Below are 18,924 nucleotides of genomic sequence, written 5' to 3'. Positions count from 1 at the left end.
ATGTAAGCCTTTCAAGGCAATAGTTCAGAATAATGAGCCTGACAGAGGTGTGGTCAGCCCATTCCCCCACCAGTAGGTCCCAGCAGAAACATCGAAGTTGGTCTTCTAATGTTGCCCTTGCACACCATATCTTTAAGCTAGCATTCTCCTTGGGGCCTTGTTGACTTGCATTGTTAACATAAGAAGCTGACTCTCCAGTGACACAAAGTGTGGTTGCTGTTCTATAGATCATCATATTTTAGCAGCATCTTTGATACTTAACATAAATACTGTACAAGTGTCCGGTCATCTTGACAACCTAGCAGATATTTGAAGGAGTGTGGAAGACTTTTTTTCTAATACTAGTCTTTGTGAGGCATCTGCGTATTAGATAAGGTCAACTAAGCCTATTATCATACATCAAAATATTTGACCAGAAATAAGACTCAGCTTAGAAGTTGAACCCATAGAATTAGAGAGCCGAATTAAGTTATTGGACAAGGGCTAGGATGGGAAGGATAAAGAGGAGATTTCATGGACACTGGGATGCAATTAGCTAGAAGGAGTAACTTCTAACATTCTATATCACAGGATGATAATCACAATTAACAACAATTAATAGTATATTTCAATGTAGATATTAGAAAAGAGTTTGAATGTTCCCAACACAAGGAAATGGCAAGCAATTGAAGATAGATCTGCCTATTATCCTGGTAGCATTATCACATAACTTGTACATGTGTTGAATGTCACACTGTACTCCATAAACACACACAATTATCGAGCCAATTAAAAATAAAAAAAAAATCTGAAAAACATAATGAGGCTTGAGGAGGAAGGAGGACAACATTCTGCTAGATACTTAAGTGGAATTTTTCTCACTCAATCCTCACAAGAACAGTACAACGCACACATTACTATTGACAAGCTTATAGAAAATGAATGTGAAGCTAGCCATTGTTTAATGCCTGCTCACACACAGTGTCTGCTCTATTCACAGTGACCAGGAAGTGGAAACAATCTAAATGTCCTTCAAATGATGAATAGGTAATGAATATGTAGTCTATGCACATAACGGAATACTATACAGCTGTTAAGAAAAGTAAAAACATGAAATTTCAGGTAAATTGATGGAACTAGAAAATATAATGAGGGAAGTACTCCCAAACAAGAAAGACAGATCCTCCATGTTCTGTTCTGTCTGTGGATACTAGCTTGGAATCCTTAGATTTGAGTATATAACCTGGACTGACTGCAGAAACCAGGAAAGTTAAGTTTGGATCATGGTAGGGTGTGAGCTTATTGGAACAACAGAGAGGAAACTTATAGGACACATTGCTATGAAGTGGAAAATGTGAAAAATCAGCAGGGGAGACTTACTTGGGGAGATGGGAAGGAAAGACCACACAGAGGAAGAAGAAGGGATAAATAACAACAGGGTGTTTGAAAAGCCATAGGGAATTATTCGTGTTCAAATTACATTATAGCTATTAAAGTTTGGGCTCTTGGGTGATCGTGATTCCCCCATATCATAGGCTATCTAATATGACCAGTGTCAGGCATGGGGTTCTTCCTTTCAAGTTATTGGTAGGGGGAGTTTATCAGACCACCCAAATGATATAGGCTAATGGCCTTGCTCTTGGTGCCTTTCAGAAAAAGAAAGTAAGATCCTATTACCAAAGATGCCACACATTCTTGACTCAGGACTTGAAGATCCAGATCAATTTGGATCTGATCTGGAAGCCTCCTTTCTGAGGATTAGCTCTCATGATCAGAAAGGTTCAAGGTAAACAATCAATAGTCCTATCCAGCTGTGACACCTATGAACCATTACAATGACTAGCTTGACAAGATAGCTCGAAAGGTTCAACAGCTGCACTTCATTCTGGCCATAACCGACAGCCACTTAATTGGATTTAAAATCTGCTCAATAGGAAGGAATTCAGGTCTGGCACCATAAACCCAGTCAACTCCCCATTGCTGGTGAGGCTATGGGCCCTAGAGGAGAATCTGCTGCTGCTGCTTTCCTAAAACTATGCAATGGCTAACTGCGTGTAGACCAATGAAGGAGCCACAACTTGTCACACGTCAGAGATAATTGACCATGGGTGCACACCCCCAACTAGTACATTTATATTACAACGCCTACATTTAAGGCTCGGGGAAGACTGTGGAAGAATGGATGGAAAGATTATAAGAACTAGAGTACCAGAATGTCTGCTGCATGATGGGCTCGTCGCTAAAGTAAATGGGTAGATATATGCATAGATAGATAAGCTCTATCTATCATCATATTATTATAGATAGATAATTATTTAAATAAATAAATTGATGGATCGATTGATTGTACATAAAGTAAGAGGGTAAATTTTTTTCGAGAAAACATAAAGTATAAAGCAAGAGAAAAACAAGGAAAATAAAGATAATAAAACTAAGGACAAATGGTATTGCTCGTTATACTCTTTGCATCTATGTGAAGCCCTGGGGAAGATGGAAGATGGAGACGCTACTAACAAGAATTCTTGAAAGAACACACTCTGGATATTCTATGAAAACTGAAAGAGGGCATGTGGAGTAAAAGAAGCAAGTTCAATAAAGATAAAAAAAATCAGTTATGCATTAAATAAGAAAAACAGGTTTTCTGCAAAGAAACAAACATCAATTTAGCTCCATTTCTTCTTTATTACTCTAAATGCCAGAAGACTAAAAAAATCTTTAATGTTCTTTTTCTGAAGTTTCAGAGAGGAGTGCTTAAACTCAGTTAATTGTAAGAAAGCAATAGAAGTATACTTCCTGATAAACAGAAGACAACATACAGCAATGTACCATTTTTGATAAAATTACTTGGATGCTCATTCCCATTTGAGAAAAGAAGGAGCAAAGTCAGATCAAGAAGGAAGAAACTGTAATATTTAAAAGATTTGTTTGAGTACTTCAACAATCCTTTGAACATGGGCAAATGCATGAGTGTGCACATATGCATGTGTGCATACAGACACAGAAATAGACTCACACATGTATACACACACACACACACACACACACACACACACACACACACACACACGTTTCATGTACATTTGTTATATAGGACCTGCAGACCTAAACCAAAAATGTACTTTCTTAATTAGCTAGTTAACGATAGTTGTAATTATAGTAACATCACAAAGACTACCTGTTGGTCTTAATCTACATTCCCTAACAGACCTTCTAAAGTCCTTGGAGTTTTGCAAGAGCTGCACTGAGAGAACATTCTGTTGTTCCTAATAATACTGCTTCCAGTCACACCTGAGTTTCTGCAGGTGTCCTGACTCTGAAGAATGTGATGCCTGCCTCTCTGTGGGAATCAGCTTCATAAGAGGTGGTCATAGCTTGCATGGGTCTGTCCCTGCTCAGCTCTTCAGAGGAGAGCAGGCTGGATATGAGTCAATGGGTATCATTGAGTCAATGGGTATCATTGCTTCAATCTCTCATATAAAAGTAACAAGGCCTCCATAAAGTCTCTAAATGATGGGGTTCAGAGTTTCTGGATGGATGAGGAGGTGCTACAGTGGGGATGGACCCCCAACACAATTTGTGTTAAACATGTCCTCCGTGTGTCTGTTTTTTGACTTGGAGCCTCTATAATAAAACATGTAGCAAGTGCACTGTGCCTGGGCCCTGTGCTGAGGGAGTAACTTTCAAGTTTGATTGGGTCAGGGGACCGTTCACTTCATAGCTCACAGGCTAGCAGTTCAGGGGGCCTAGTTGTCAAGTGCCCAGCAGCTTTAATCTCAGAAGCAGGGGGACTGTCATGACAATTTTACATCGGTAATTAAAGGGCAGGTCATCTGTAAAATTTAAGGCTAGATTTTTTTAAAATGTCTTTTGTCACCAAGTGATGCCTCACCCTCCAGATCTAATGACTTTTGTAAGCAGGGCAAAATAGTTTGTAAGCTAGAGAGAAATCTGACTTCTGACATTCAGAAAGTTTCCTGTAGAGAGCTGAGTGAACCAGAAACACCCGAGGTATGTTTGCACTCATTCACTCACCAGTTCGGACACCCTACAATTCCCACCAGACACAGGAAACTCCATGGACATGTTACTAGGTCCCTCTGCTACTCTTGCTTGGCCTGTTCTTACCAAAGCCATACAATGTATTGATTGGTCCTTGCTGAAATTGAAGAACCATTATCTTAAATATTGTAGAGAAGTGGATCTCAACCTTCCTAAGGCTGCAACTCATTAATACAATTCCTGATGTTGTGGTGACCTTCCTTACCATAAAATTATTTCATTGCTACTTTGTAGCTGTGATTTTGCTACTGTTATGAATTGCAATATAAATATCGGATATATAACCCCCCCCATGGAGTCATTACCCATACATTGAGAACTGCTATTGAACAGATTCTCAATCTAGAGGTACAGCTCTAGATTCTGGTTCATTTCTAGGTCCTGTATGGCAGAATTGCTTATGGTGTGGGCCATAGACCTGTGCGACATCTCCTTTGCTATGCTCAAGCTCAGAAGCACAATGGCTTTGAGATTATAGGCATCTGCTACCATGTTCAACCAGTAGGTATTCTCTCTCTCTCTCTCTCTCTCTCTCTCTGAAGAGATCTGGTCATTTTGGTCTGGTTTGCAAGGAGTGAGAGGAAGGTAAGCTTTGGTTGTGAATATGTGTGAGGCAACACTTACGGACCTATTACAATGACACCATTGAAATCTGTTAGTGTTGAAACCAAAAATATCTCGATTTACTTCCTGCCTTCCCATGGAGTGCTACCCTTAGACAAGAGTGTTACAAGAGCTGGGAGAATTGATGTGTTTGTGGCTGTCATTATAAAAAGAATTAGTGGGGTGAAGTGGGAGAAAATATTACAGATTAAGTTTCCTAGAATAGAGAATCTGAAAGCTTTTGTTCTGTCAAAATACATGTTACTTTCGGCTGTACTTACATAAGGTGAGCAAGGTTGATAGGCCTTAAGATGGAGAAAGGAAAATTGTAATGCCCATTGTTGGTAAAGAAAATGTTTACTGTCACTTCCTCTCTCTTAACAGCATCAGGAAGGGGTTCTCAGGGTGTTCTGCAACATTAGTAACTTGGTACCACGGTGGAGGATTCTTCCATCTTGATGGGAGTGAGGAAAAGGAGATAGGAAGGATGGTCACCGTCCAGCAGCCTTATCCACACTCCCCTAGTGAAATCCTGATGAGAGACCAGGGTGGAAGTCATATTAAATCTGGCAATGTTTAGGCTTATCCTGTTGTCTTTTTCAAGTGAAAACAGTGCATGAGATCACTGGATCAAGCTGGTCACTACCTGCCTGAAAATGGAGCATGACAGCCAAGTCCCACCTGTCCCTTCTTTCACCGTAGTGTCTGGCCAGCAGCCGAAGCTACTTGGCTACGTAAGAAGGAAATTAAAGCATAAATGAGATAATGAATCTGATTCTACACTCAATAGAAAGCAGAACTAACTTTGTTGGGCTTTGGGGCCCGAAGAGTAGAGGCTGTAATGGTTGTAGCACATTTTTAGGCTCTGAAGAAATTAAGCGATAAACATTAAATAAAAATTAAGCATTGATGTGATGTTATTAGTATTTGGAAAATAAAATGGCTGCCCTCTGTGCATTGGATACTAAGTAGCATGGTCACAGTTAGGACTCAGAGTGTCCTGAGATGACCTGGGCTATTAATTGCTTACTGTACTCTCCAGAGGAAGATCCTCTCACACGGATGCTCCATATAATACATTCACACTGATTCACAAAAAGGGAACAGCTATTCACTTTTGCATGAGAAACCACTCAGGAGGCAATAGGGAGCTATCATCCCTACTGAATGATAGGGAAACTGAGGATGAAAACATTAAGCAGTTGGCCTATTCCACATGACAACTGAATGGCTGCCCCGGTCCTTGAATCCATATCAGCTAACAAAGTACACACTTACTGGTGTCCCACTAGCTGCCGACTCCTGGCCTCCTGCCCAGTGCTCTTACTTCCACACCAGTGTTCTCTGGACTCAGCATCCATGTCACCTTGAATAACAATGATGACTTTGTCCTGTAACTCTGTGAGCTTGACACTCACACTCAACAATTTTGTCCACAAACCCTTACAAGAGCCATTGGCAAACTTATAAAATCTTAAAATACATTTTTTATCTGAGCCTTCACAATTACTGCCTCTATCCCAGGTGGTAAAAACAAAACCAAACAAAAGACCACCACCACCACCACCACCAACAACAACAATAACAACAAAACCCTGAAACACTCTATTTAGGGCACACAGAAACACAGAAACACTACCGTGTGCCATCTAGACAGCAAAAGTGTACATAGAATGTGTTTTGTGATTCTTCTCTCAGCGTGGAGATGCGAGTATAAAAGAGAATTAATTTGTGTCAAGTATAAACTCTGTCATAAAACTAAAGGTTATCAGCAAACATAATGGCCACATATTATTATGTCTACTTACTGTTGATATATTAGTTTCCAAGTGCCTTAATGTAGTAATTAATTTTTATTTCATTTTATCTTTTTTATTCTTTTGCTTTGTTGAGCTAGGATCTCACTACCTAGCCCTAGTCCTGGAACTCACTATGCGACCTAGGTGGCTTTATAGTGACTCTACCTCGGCCTCCCACGTGCTGGGGTTACACATGTGAGCTATCATGCCTCATTTATAGTTCTATTTAACATTTTTAAAACAATGCTGAAGATAGAAAATTAATATGGCCTTTGGTTTTTACTATAGTGGAGATCTGAAGTGTCTCCCAAAGGCCAGTTGTATGTGCAGCTCAGAATTCATGGGGATGTTCTGAGGGGATACTGAAATCACAGATGTAGGACCAGGGAGTGGTCTTCAGGCCACTGCAGTCATGAACTTACAGGAAACCATGGCACCATAGCCTTTACTCTCTTCTTTCAGTTCTTTTCCATGAGGTAGGTGGTTTTGTGCTGCCACATGTTTTCCCCCAATTAACACTTGGCAGCCACCCTGAGACGTCAAGGTGCTGAGGCAGCTGATCATGGACTAGAGCCCTGAAAGGTAGGAGCCAAAACTGGGAAATCTGACTAACATGTCCTCTTCCGCATCCTACAAATGCTCCTTATGGTAAAGAAAGACAAAGACAGGCCTTACCAACTTACATAAATCATAGGGCATTCCAGGATAATCAAAAGACTACAAGCTAAAATGAGGGGTCTTGCATAAAACGGAGTTTCCACGTACATCTTTGTTCCCCATGCTCCTTTGGGAAGACTCTCACTTCTCCTCCTCCCTCTGACAGTTAAGATTAGCAGCACATGCTATTTACCAGGGGAACTATTAACTGTACTAGAGCACATCATGAAGTAAAGAAAATGAGGATACATATAGCAGTTATTCATGAGAAAAAGTGAAAAATTAAATATTCATTAAAATTATTCTATACGTTCAAAGCAACATTAATTAAAAGTCAGCATGGGTCATAAATTTCAATTAGGATTTTCAGCAAAGTCATCCTAAACATTGAACCCACAATGACACTTAAAGCCAACCTGGTGGTTTGAATAAGAATGTTCTCTAGGCTCTGGTATTTGAATAATTGGTCCCCAGATGGCGGTATCATTTGGGTGGGTTCAGGAGGTATGGTCTCACCAGAGGAAATACATCAATAGGGATGGACTTTGAGGTTTCGAAGCCTCACACAAGTTCACTGGTCTCTGACCCTTGCTTGCTTGCACTTCACAGTGTGATCTCTTAGCTGTTTCTCCTGCCATGCCTGCTCTCTGCTCCCATGATGCTGTTTCATGATGGACTCCCACTTCTCTGCCACCGTATCCAAATAAGCCCTTCCTTCTACAAGTTGCCGTGGCCATGGGATTTTATTACAGCCACAGAAAAGTAATTAGCACAGCAAATTTGAGGACAAAGAAAAGGGTTTGCCATCCCAGTGGTTTAGACTTCTGAACAAATAAAACACATCTAACAGCAGCAAAGGCCCGGCATTTTAGAGAAATGGCATCATATACAGAAATGAAGGGAGTACATGTAGTGCCCGTTCATATGGTGGATGGTATTCAGAAAGCTGGCTTTCAGCATACACGAAAGGCAAGCATGGGGCTGGATTTCATGCCATATATAAGAGCAACCCCAGAGGTGTGCCAGAACTAGGTATAAAGGTAAAGCCACAAAAACACAAGGTAGAAATGAAAGTTTTTTGGTTTTTTTTTAATCACTGGGGTGAGGAAGTATTTTTTATGTAAAACCCCAAAGCATGAGCCAGACAGTAAAAACCGAGTCTGACAAAATCAGAATTAAAGACCTCTGTTCGATGAAGTTTCCTATAAAATAGAGTAGCATATGGTTGGGAGATTAGAACATATTTGCACCTGAAAAAAAACACCAAATGATTGATTTAGAAAGTACAAGGGATTCTAAGAACAAACCAGAAACACAGATAAATGGTTGAAGTCCCTGCGTCTGCCCTCTAGCACACCACTAAAGAAAAAGTAAATGGATCTGTGGCAGTAGGTCTGTTGCAGGAATGTGAATTTCAGTCTTTGAGACTTGCTGAGACTTTCAACACAGTGTCTCTTTGAGTTAAAAAAAACAAGTGTTGGGGGAGGGGCAGTGTTTCCAGGACACTATTCACATTCATAATACCACAGATCTTTGATCAAAAGTTAATTTTGAACAAAGTAAGATATTCTCAACAAGTCTTGATTCTCTGTCCTATAAAATTCTCATTGAGTATGATTCTGAAATCTGGCCATAGGTATATTTCTCAGCACCTTTATATTAGTTCATAAAGGACCAGTTGTGAAAAATAATGCTTATAATCAAATTATGGGTGAGTGTGTAGCACTGGAGTCCAGCTAAATATCTTTCTGTTTTGTAAAACATAGTCAGATGCATGGCTTGGTTCTTAGAAGTGAGAGCAAGTTCACCTCCCAAAGATAAATCAGGATCCTCTTGGTTGTGATGTATGGGAGAGATAGCCCTTTAGGGTACTTGAAAATGGCATGTGACAAGTCATATTGCTATTAGCTATTGGAATGGATTAGAGAAGGAGGAGCCCAGAAAGAATGAGGATGAGCAAAGAGTATCATTGAGCAATATTCAGATTGAACAGGTAGTGGCAGTGCACATAGATAGTAAAAAAACATCAGGAGGACAGGATGATAAGACTTGGTATTGATGAGAATGAATACCAGATAAGCCACGGTTAATGCAAAACTTTTGGCTTGACTTTTAAGACGATAGGCACATTACTGATTGAAATCTGACACACAAGGGGGCATTCCCTGCAGTTAATAATGATGTTTGCAATGAAGAAAAGCTGTTGACTTTTATGTTCAGATATTTGATTTCGGCCAATAATAGAAACCATGGAAGCAAGTATTTACTATTGACTAGTGTGCTGTGCCTAGCAAAGCTTGTTCTTGTAAACCTTGTTAGAAGCAGTGAGAAAATGAAGAAAAGAGAGACAGATATACAAACAATCAAACAAACAAAACCAAGCTGAGGTCAGGTGAGCGGTGCCCACTCTGGTAGAGTAGCACCTATTGTACAACGACCTGGAACCTCATTCCATTTGTTATGTATGGCACAGGAGGAGTTAGCTCGTCTTGGTAGGAATAGTTCCTAGTTAGTTATTCATAAACACTCATTGCACACATTGTCAACATTCATAGTAGGATCACAGGAAGACTTTGAGCCCTACCCCAGGAGGAAGACTTTGCCAAATTCCCATGAGTCTGAGGCATTGATCTTGCCACAGCCATGCCCATGTCAAACAGTACACATTCACTCCGGGCCTCATCTGATAATGACATGTTCATCCCAGGATTCCTCTACTCCCTATAGATGTAGTGACCAATATTATGGAACTGATGCAAGGCACAGTAGTGATATGAGGTATAGGCATTAGCATTTCCCTGAGAGGGACATAGAATAGAAGCTAAGATGTTAAACTCTAGATTCAATTATGTGGCTTTGAATGTGGTTCTTTCTCTGAGTTCTGATGTTCCTCCATGTCTTTGGTCCTTGCCTATAAAATGGGCTCATCTATGCAATATGATTATTATGTACTGTAAATAATGCCATGGAAGATGTAAAGTAGGTGAGGACAGCAGCAATGGGAGATCTATACAAGACACTGGAAGCCCAACACTGCAAGGCTTGAGACCTTGGTGACTTTGTGATTATATTAAGAGGCTGTGGAACCTTTAAGAGGCAGAGCCTAGAAGAAGGTCTTTAGGTCATTGGGAACACTGATTCTGGAAGAGATTGAGATAGCTCTTCTGGAGCTCTGAGTTGGTTCTCAACAAAAGATTGTTAGAAAACAACAAGCCCCATCATTTTCTATGTTCTCTGGCTCTTTATCAAGAGTTGCCTCTCCCATGCTCCTGACCCGTGACCCATAAAATATAAGGTGATCTATCCAGGAGAAATCTTGCTATATACAACATTAACCACATTATTTGGACTTTTGGTCTCTAAAACTGTAGACTAAATAACATTTTTAAAAAATAAATTATCTACCTTGGGTATTTTGTTATAGTAGCAGAAAACTTTCAAATACATGGACTAACGCAGACAGGTGAAAGAGCACACAAATTCATGAGATTAGGAAAAAAATAGACAACCTGGGGAAAATCTATTAATTCAGTATTTATCTGGAAGGTATAGTGTATATGTCTGGTGTCAGAGACAGTTGAGACTGGACATGTTACCCTGTGAAGCCTTGGCTTTATTAAATTTAAATCTGCTAGTCTTTGTTGTCTTACTTTCCATTGTTTACCACTGCCCCTCTCCGTGTTTTCTATCCCTTGTTTGCTTTTTGTCTTGAATGCTTATTCATGGTTTGACATGATTGGCTAAGATTTTGACCTAGGGGTTGGGGATTTAGCTCAGTGGTAGAGTGCTTGCCTAGCAAGCGCAAGGCCCTGGGTTCAGTCCCCAGCTCCGAGAGAAAAAAAAAAAAGTTTTTGACCTATATAAGTCTGCCCACATCAGTTACGAGTCTTAAAACAAAAAGCCAAAATTTCCTTTTTGTTTGAACAAAAATGAAAATGGGAACTGGTTCCCACAACATCAAATTTCACCTTTCCTACCAAGATGGACCGCAGCATTGCTCAGGACTCATCTCTATCCTTAGATGTGACAACCTGATACCAGATGAGTGCTTCGCTTTCTCTTAATCAGTCTTCAGGTTCTTATACTCTGTGTAGTCTATGTCGCAAGTGAGGAGATTCTTCCTGACTTCAGTGCTCCCTGAACTTGAGTAGTCAACATGTCCTCCTCATTGGTTCTATGTCAACAAGAAATAATCAGGAACAGTTAAGAGTCAAACTGCACTTTTATGGCATAAAATGGAACGACTACTTCTGTATCTTGCCCGTGTTCTTTGGACTTGTAGAATCTATGCACGTCGTGATAGAATCAGTTTATATCTGGCAGACCACACCAGGCCAATGCAGTCCCACATGAGAGAGGTTTAGTGTGAGGGAAGGACAAAAGAGGACGGCAGAGACAAAGGGGGAAAAGAGAGAGAAGGGGCAAAGGTCAGAAAGGGTCTGCCTTTTATTTAGGCTGTGATGTAACTGCTCATAGGTAAAGATGGGAGGTAAACCAAATGGACTCTGGGAACGTATGGCAATTGTCATGGCAAGAGATGAACAGGTCCCTGTCACCTATGGATGACATCACTTTCATCATTGGGTTCAGAGGCAATCTGTGACCAACTGTAAAGCCGGTTTCTGATACCAACAATGCCTATATTATTAAGTAGTCCTACCTCTCTGATAAGTAGCTGGAAAGCTCAGACACTGAGCATGATATCATTTCATAATCTTAAGTCATCTTTTTGAGATATTGTCTCAGTCTCACTATGTATAGTTGCCTGGACTGGAGCGTGATATGTAGACTAGGCTAGCCACTTGAACTCACAGAGTGCTTGCCTCTGTCTCCCAAGTCCTAGAATTAAAGGCATATACAACCTTCCACAGCATAAGTTTATAATCTTGATAGGGACGATTCAAATAAAATATTGCCAGACAAACTGAGGACAAATAGCCTATCTAAAAGTGAATTAAAATTTTGGGTTCCCAGCAGAAAGATAAAACAAGTGAGTCAAAACAGAGAAAGGAGACAAGACTAAACAGTGCAAGTTTTCTTTCCAGATCAAGAAAGGAAAAGTTCAAGGTAGAGAGGAACAAGCTAATTTTAAAGATCATGACTTGAACCCTGGCAGAGGCAGGGCACACAGGGGCCATTCCAAAATATGGCAAACTGGTCATAGACAGTTCTGTAAGAAATTAATCTGGAGGGTCCATAACCTTGTCAAAGGGACATCAAGACTTGGAAACAGAAGCAGAAGCTGTGAGTGCTGCCATGAGCCTTTGGCTGAGTATGCTGACTTTTTGGAACAGTATTAGGTCCTCACATGTTGAACCCAGGTGAGGGAACAAAACAAAAGAGCTTTTCTGCCTTAGGTATCCATGAAAGTTGTCACAAACAAAATAAAACAAAGAGGAAGCATTGCCTGAGCCTGCAAAGCCAACAGAAAGGGCACACATTACAGTCATTACTGTGATTACATGGGGGGAGAAATGTAAACAGAAGCATGTACTTGATTTTCAAGCATTTGCCCATCTGTGGGAACAGGGAAATATCAAGGGCAGAAGTCTGACTTAGGTATAAAATTACCAATTCCTTCCACCTTCCTTTCAGGGTTCTTATGACAATTAACTTGCCAAGTTTCAACCACAAGACCATATGTTTGCTAGGTCATGTGGAGAAATGGGGTTTATTCTGATTGTTTGTTTGTGTTAACATTGGAGCAGTGTGGCAGTTAGCACGCTGGACAGATTCAATCTGTCAGGAGACCTCCCCATACACAAACGTGTGAAAGTACTCTAAATGCATGTGAATTTTTAAAAAGTTTTATTTATTATATTTTGTGTGTATGAGTGTTTTGTGTACATTAATGTAAGTGCTATATGTGTGCCTAGTGCCCACAAGAGGGTTCTAGATACCCTGGAACTGTAATTATGGACTAGATGGCTGACTGCTGTCCCGTGGATGTTGGAAATTGCACATAGTCCTACAGAAGAGTGGCAAATGCTCTTAACCACAAAGTCATCCCCAGCCCTCCAAAGGGAAGTTTTCAGTAGGAGAACCCTAAGTCTGGGTCCTCCCCTGCAGACCTAGTGAGTGAACACCTTGGCCTTTCACAGCATGGTGCTCCTGAAAGTCAAACAAGTGGTCTTAAAGACTCTTCTTAACTGGCAAAAGAATACTCAGATATGTCCATAACAGTTTTGGTTCACTGAATTAATAACAGTTTTGGTTCACTAATTATTCTAATATTTTGGCAGTTGCTAATCAATGATATCACCCCAGCTAGGTTATTTGATCAACCACCTATCCATCTGAGCAAAAAGAGTAACAGCACACTTAACTATTCCCTTCTAAGCTTTACTTTCATAACTGTATTTAACATTACTAACATCAGACACAAAGGGGGCTAGAGACATGGCTCAGTGATTAAAAGCACTTACTGTGCTTCCTAGGGACTCAGTTTCCAGTGCCCACATTGAATGGCCCCCAATTGCCTGTAACTCCAGCTTCAGAAGAACCAACATCCTCTGTGGTTCTCATGGGCACCTGCGCATAAATGGCATACAGATACACAAACATACTTACTCACACATAAATTAAGAACTTAATCTAAAATAAGATGTAGAGCTATTATCCTACTCTAATTCCTATATGGGATTTCTGAGTCATAAATCATAAGTCAACTCACTAGACAAGGTTCCCTGCTTCTTTGACCTGTCCTCCCCACTTTATTCTTGAATGATCTGTTCTCACCACAAAGACTCCTTGGCATTTCCCCAAAGGCCCTGTCCTGTCAGAGTGTTCTCTGCCCTCAGCATTCTCCAGGCAGTCCAAGCCAAGTTTAACTCTCTCAACCCCATTCTTCAGGAAAGCACTATGCCCTGAGAATCAGGGAGGGCATTATCCTGTGGAAAGCCCGCCCCCCTCCCTTGGATGAATTTATCCTCTCTGGATCTGGGCCTCAACATTCCTCAGTGAGATCGCACAGTTAATCTGCATTCCTGATACCACAAACTGTAGGTTCCTGGGGAAGCAGCGTGAGCTGCTCATCTTCATAGTCCCCTTCCCTAGCCTTGGGCTCAGCATTAAGTAGAGCTCAGGGGATCTTCAGGGCACATGGATGCCAAGAACCTCCTTCAGTTAGATTCATTTCTGAGGGAGCTGTGTTGTGTTCCTTTGGCTCAGGGAAACAAGTTTTTCCTTAGAACAAATGGGCGTGGAGTATGAAAATATCATGCAGGATTAGTCAAATGCTCTACTGCTTCCTGGACTATGACTTTCAGACAGTTTAGGAGTGGAGTTTGCGGCAGGTGGATGGGGCTGTGGTGAAAGCAGGTGGGGGGATGTTTCTGGTGAGCATCTAGGGAGGTGGCTCAGGTGAGCAGCTTTGGGGGGGGGCCCTTGTGAGCAGGGGTGATGGGACCCGGGTGAGCAGTGGCTTTGGAGAATGAACATTGATTGTCCCCAGAATTCTACTCCAGCTGAGAAGGTAAGACTGCCAACTTTGTGAGTCACAGTATTCTGCACGTTCTTGTGTCAACCTGAAAAAAAAAAAGGTTGAGTTCTCCCATTGCCTTCCCAGGTACTGTGGAGACTCTGGGGGCTGTAACCTGAATAACAGGCTCACAGCGAATGCAGGTGAAATCAATCAAACTGGCTTGCTAGAAAGAAACAGGAAGATATCAATGTGTGGATGCTGAAGATGTTGAAATGTTCCCTGGGAGAAATACTAATTTGAGTTGTAGGGACTAAGAATCCACAGGTGAATGGTATGGGCATAAGTGCTGACTTCGGGGAAAGAGAAGAAGAAATGGTGGAAGGGCCAGAGGAGCAATAGATAGAACACACACACACACACACACACACACACACACACACACACACACACACACACACACACACACACACACACACACACACACACATACACACACACACACACACACACACAGACACACACACACACACACACACACACACACACACACATACACACACACACACACACACACACACACACACACACACACACACACACACACACACACATCCCACACACACATCCCCCCCACACACACTATACACACACACACATCCCACACACACCCATCCCCCCCACACACACTATACACACACCATACACACACACACACACACACACACACACACACACTATACACACACACTACAAACAAACCACACACACATACTACACACACACACACTATACACACACACACATCCCACACACACCCATCCCCCCACACACACACTATACACACACACTATACACATACACACACACTATACACACACACTACACACATACACACACACACACAATACACACACCACATGAAAGTCCAATTTTTAACTTTAAACTGGTGATATTTATGTGAATATGCCATTCTATAACAATTTTAGAATGGTATTTTGATATTTTATCTTTAAAAGTTATAGACTGCTAGTTAATGAAACATCTGTAAAACATTAATGAAATTAAATGTTCCAACCAAACAGTAGACCATACTTGTGTTCTAGTGTGTGTGTGTTTGTGTGTGTGTGTGTGTGTGTGTGTGTTTGTATCTGAGTATGTTCAGAGCAATTACATTTGGTAAGTATTTTAAAAATCAGTTACGGCTCTTGGCCTCCCTGTCACTTCTGGTCTGGCTTGGAGGCTCAGGCCTACTTTAGTTGCCATTACAGAGCAACAGTCAAGACAAAGGGAAGTGATTTGATAATTATTGATTCTCATTTGATCATCTTCAGCTAAATAATTTTAAAGCATTCTTCTCCCAACTCTTCTCACTCAAGATATGGAATATGGAGTGGGGAAGGATTTTATTGGTTGGCGTTATTTTTGGTTTTTGTTTTTGTTTTCAGAGAATCATTGTGATGATACCTTTTATTCCTTTTTATTGCTTCCCAATCAAAACATGTTATAAACGTGGTGAAAGAAACTCACTGCTTTCTCCAGCATTGATAAAAACCAGAGGCAATGCAGTGGACTACTAAATGGCCACTAGAATTTGGCATGCGTATGCTTTGTCATACAGGCAGTGGTGAGATGAAAGGCCTACAGGACAGTGAATGACTGCAGCATGCCATGGCTGCTTTGTACAGCTGAGAAAGCAGGAACAGAACCTATTTCCTTAGTCTTATCTATCCTCTGTCATTTTACAAGCTTTCTATGAGCCAGCCTGGTCTACATACAAAAGGAATGATGTGAGGAGGAAGCATGCTTGAGAGAAGGAGAACAAGGAACTAGAGAACAACACCAAGTATAACCCAGAGTGAAGGGAAGGTGTGAGTTGACCCCTCTCATGGTATAAGTGGATGAAGTCATTAAGCTAATTGAGAGGCTATGTGTTTCAAATAGCTCTCCAAAGCCATATGCTGCTAGATTCTTAATTAAACATTAACCTTTTACAAATTGAAGTATGCTACTAAAGGGAGGGAGAGGAGTACAATGAGGAACAGTAGGCAACATATAGCAACCTGGACGTTTTCCAGGGATACAGTGCTGGGTAAGATGTAGGGGCTGGGAGCTTAAAGATAACACCTTCCTTCTAAAATGCACATTCATCTGTTAGTAATTTTCAAATCTAGAATGCAAAAAACAACGTGTCTCCTTGCTTTTACATAGATATCATTGTACTTTGCATAGCTTGGGTCTTATTACCCTTGTCCTTCTTCACCCTTCCTTTAATTCTTTTCTTTAGTACCAAATAATACCCTCTAATAGCATGTCGTTACACAGTAAAAATCTAAATTTTGCATGTGAGAGAAAATGTGATGTTTCCCTTTACCGCCATTATTACCCATTTTGTTCCTTCATTCCCCTTTCATTACACACACATGCACAGGTGAACACACATTTAACTTTAGACTCTGCATAGATTCCCTCCACTGTGCGCAGAGCTTGTTGGCTTCTCTCTAGCCTCTTGTTCTCTTTCCCTCACGCATGCTCTCTCTTCACGCCTTTTCTTACACGAAATCAATCTTGAGTTTGACTTATTTACTTAACACCACAATCTCTAGTTCTGTACAATAATTTCCAGCAAATAGTATAATCCTATTCTTTATGGCTAAATAAAAGCTCCTTGTGTATAGGTGCCACATAGTCCTTCTCTACTCATATGTTGGTAGGCATTGGTCTGGTACCACCGCTCGGCTGTTGTGAATGGTACTGCAGTAGACGTGGTTGTGCAATGTTTCTGTGGTGTGTTTGTATAGAATTCTTCAGTTATACACCAAGACATGATAGAGTTCCATCAAGTGGCATTTATATTTTCAGCATTTGAAACCTTCCATATTGATCACTAGTGTGTGATCACTCACAGTGATTCCCACCAGCAGTGTATAAAGCTCCCCTTTCATGTAATTTTTCCAGCATTTACTGCATTCTTCATGACACCAATTCTGACTGTGGAGACATAGAATTTCAATGACATTTTAATTTTCTTTTCTCTGTTGATTAAGGAGTTAAATGTTTTCATGTATTTATTGGCTATGCATACATACATAGAGGTGTGTCGTGGTGAATGCATTCATCTGTGCATGCAGGGGTGAATATCTATATGTATTTGTGTATGTGTTGAGGTCAAAAATTGACGTAGGGTAGCTTCTTAAGTTGCTATCCACCTTACTTTTTAAGACAAGGTCTCTTTCTAAACCTTTGACTCACAAATCAGACAGATTGTCTAGCTAGAGCGTTTCAAGGCTCTTCCTGTCATGCCCCATCTCTCCAATCATTCAGATTTTGTATTCTGAATTAGTCACTGACCAGCCTGGCTTTTATTTGTGCACTGGGGAATTAAGTTCATATTCTCATGTGTGTGTGATAAGTGTTTCACCATCTTTGATCCATTTTAGTCCTTGTTTTTGTTTTTGATGATTAGTGGTGTTTTTTCCATGTTTATTTTTTTGACTTTAGGTATTAATTTCCTGCCCAATGTAGAATTGATGAAGATTCCCTTGTTCTATATGCTGTCTTTTCATTCTGCCTATTGATCCTTTTGCAGTGTACAAGCATTTGCATGGTATCCAATTGTACTATCAACCCTTGCAGTTATTTCCTGAGCTGTTGTAGAACTTTCCAGAAAGTTCTAGCTTATGTCAGTATTTCAAAGTGTTTCCAATATGTTTTTCCATTAAACGTTAAAAGTTTCAAGTCTTACATTAAGATCTTTGATCTATTTGGAGTTGAATTTTGTACAGAATGTGAGAGGTCTAGTTTCATTCTTCTTTAGTTTTCCCAGAAACATTTGATGAAGAGACTATCTTTTTCCATTCTATGTTTTTGGTCTACTTGTCAAAAGATAGAAGGCTGTAGATGCCTATGTTTATTGCTGTGTCTGGTTTTGTGCCAGAGCATGGTGCATTTGTCACGATGGCTCTGTAGGATAGTTTGGGATCAGACATCGATTCCTTCAGCATTGCTCTCTTTTACATTGGGTTGCTTTGACTTTTGGGAGTCTTTTGGGAGACTTTTAAAGCCTTATAGGAGTTTAGCGATTATCCTATTTCTGTGAAGGATGCCATAAGAATATTGATGGAGATTGCTTAGAAACTGTGGGTGGCTTTTAGTACTAGCCATTTTCACAATGAATCTATCTTCTAGTGTCTTCTTTAAATTCTTTAATGCTCTAAAGAGCATTTTAAACTTTTCATTATTGAGATCTTTCATTTCATTGATTAAATTTATTTTTAGATATTATTTAAGCTATGTAAATGGGATACCCCACAATTGGTTTCTCAATAATTGAGTATTGATGTATAAAGAAGGTGCTGATTTTTCTATATCAATTTTGTATTCTATACTTTGATAGGAATGTTTGCT

At 40.4% G+C, this 18,924-nt stretch overlaps 1 protein-coding gene across 1 annotated transcript in view; it reads left to right on the top strand.

Annotated features, from left to right (window-relative positions):
* The first annotated feature begins 14,500 nt into the window (after positions 1-14,500).
* Positions 14,501-18,924, top strand: part of Itprid1 (ITPR interacting domain containing 1) — a 131,169-nt gene continuing 126,745 nt past the window's right edge. Inside the window, exon 1 of the mRNA XM_032905149.1 lies at positions 14,501-14,571. The gene's annotated coding sequence lies outside the window, so the exon portion shown is untranslated. The remainder of the gene's footprint in view (positions 14,572-18,924) is intronic.

Source organism: Rattus rattus, chromosome 6 (assembly GCF_011064425.1).
Source record: "Rattus rattus isolate New Zealand chromosome 6, Rrattus_CSIRO_v1, whole genome shotgun sequence".
Classification (NCBI taxonomy): Eukaryota; Metazoa; Chordata; class Mammalia; order Rodentia; family Muridae; genus Rattus; species Rattus rattus.
This window is presented reverse-complemented; position numbering and strand designations above follow the sequence as displayed.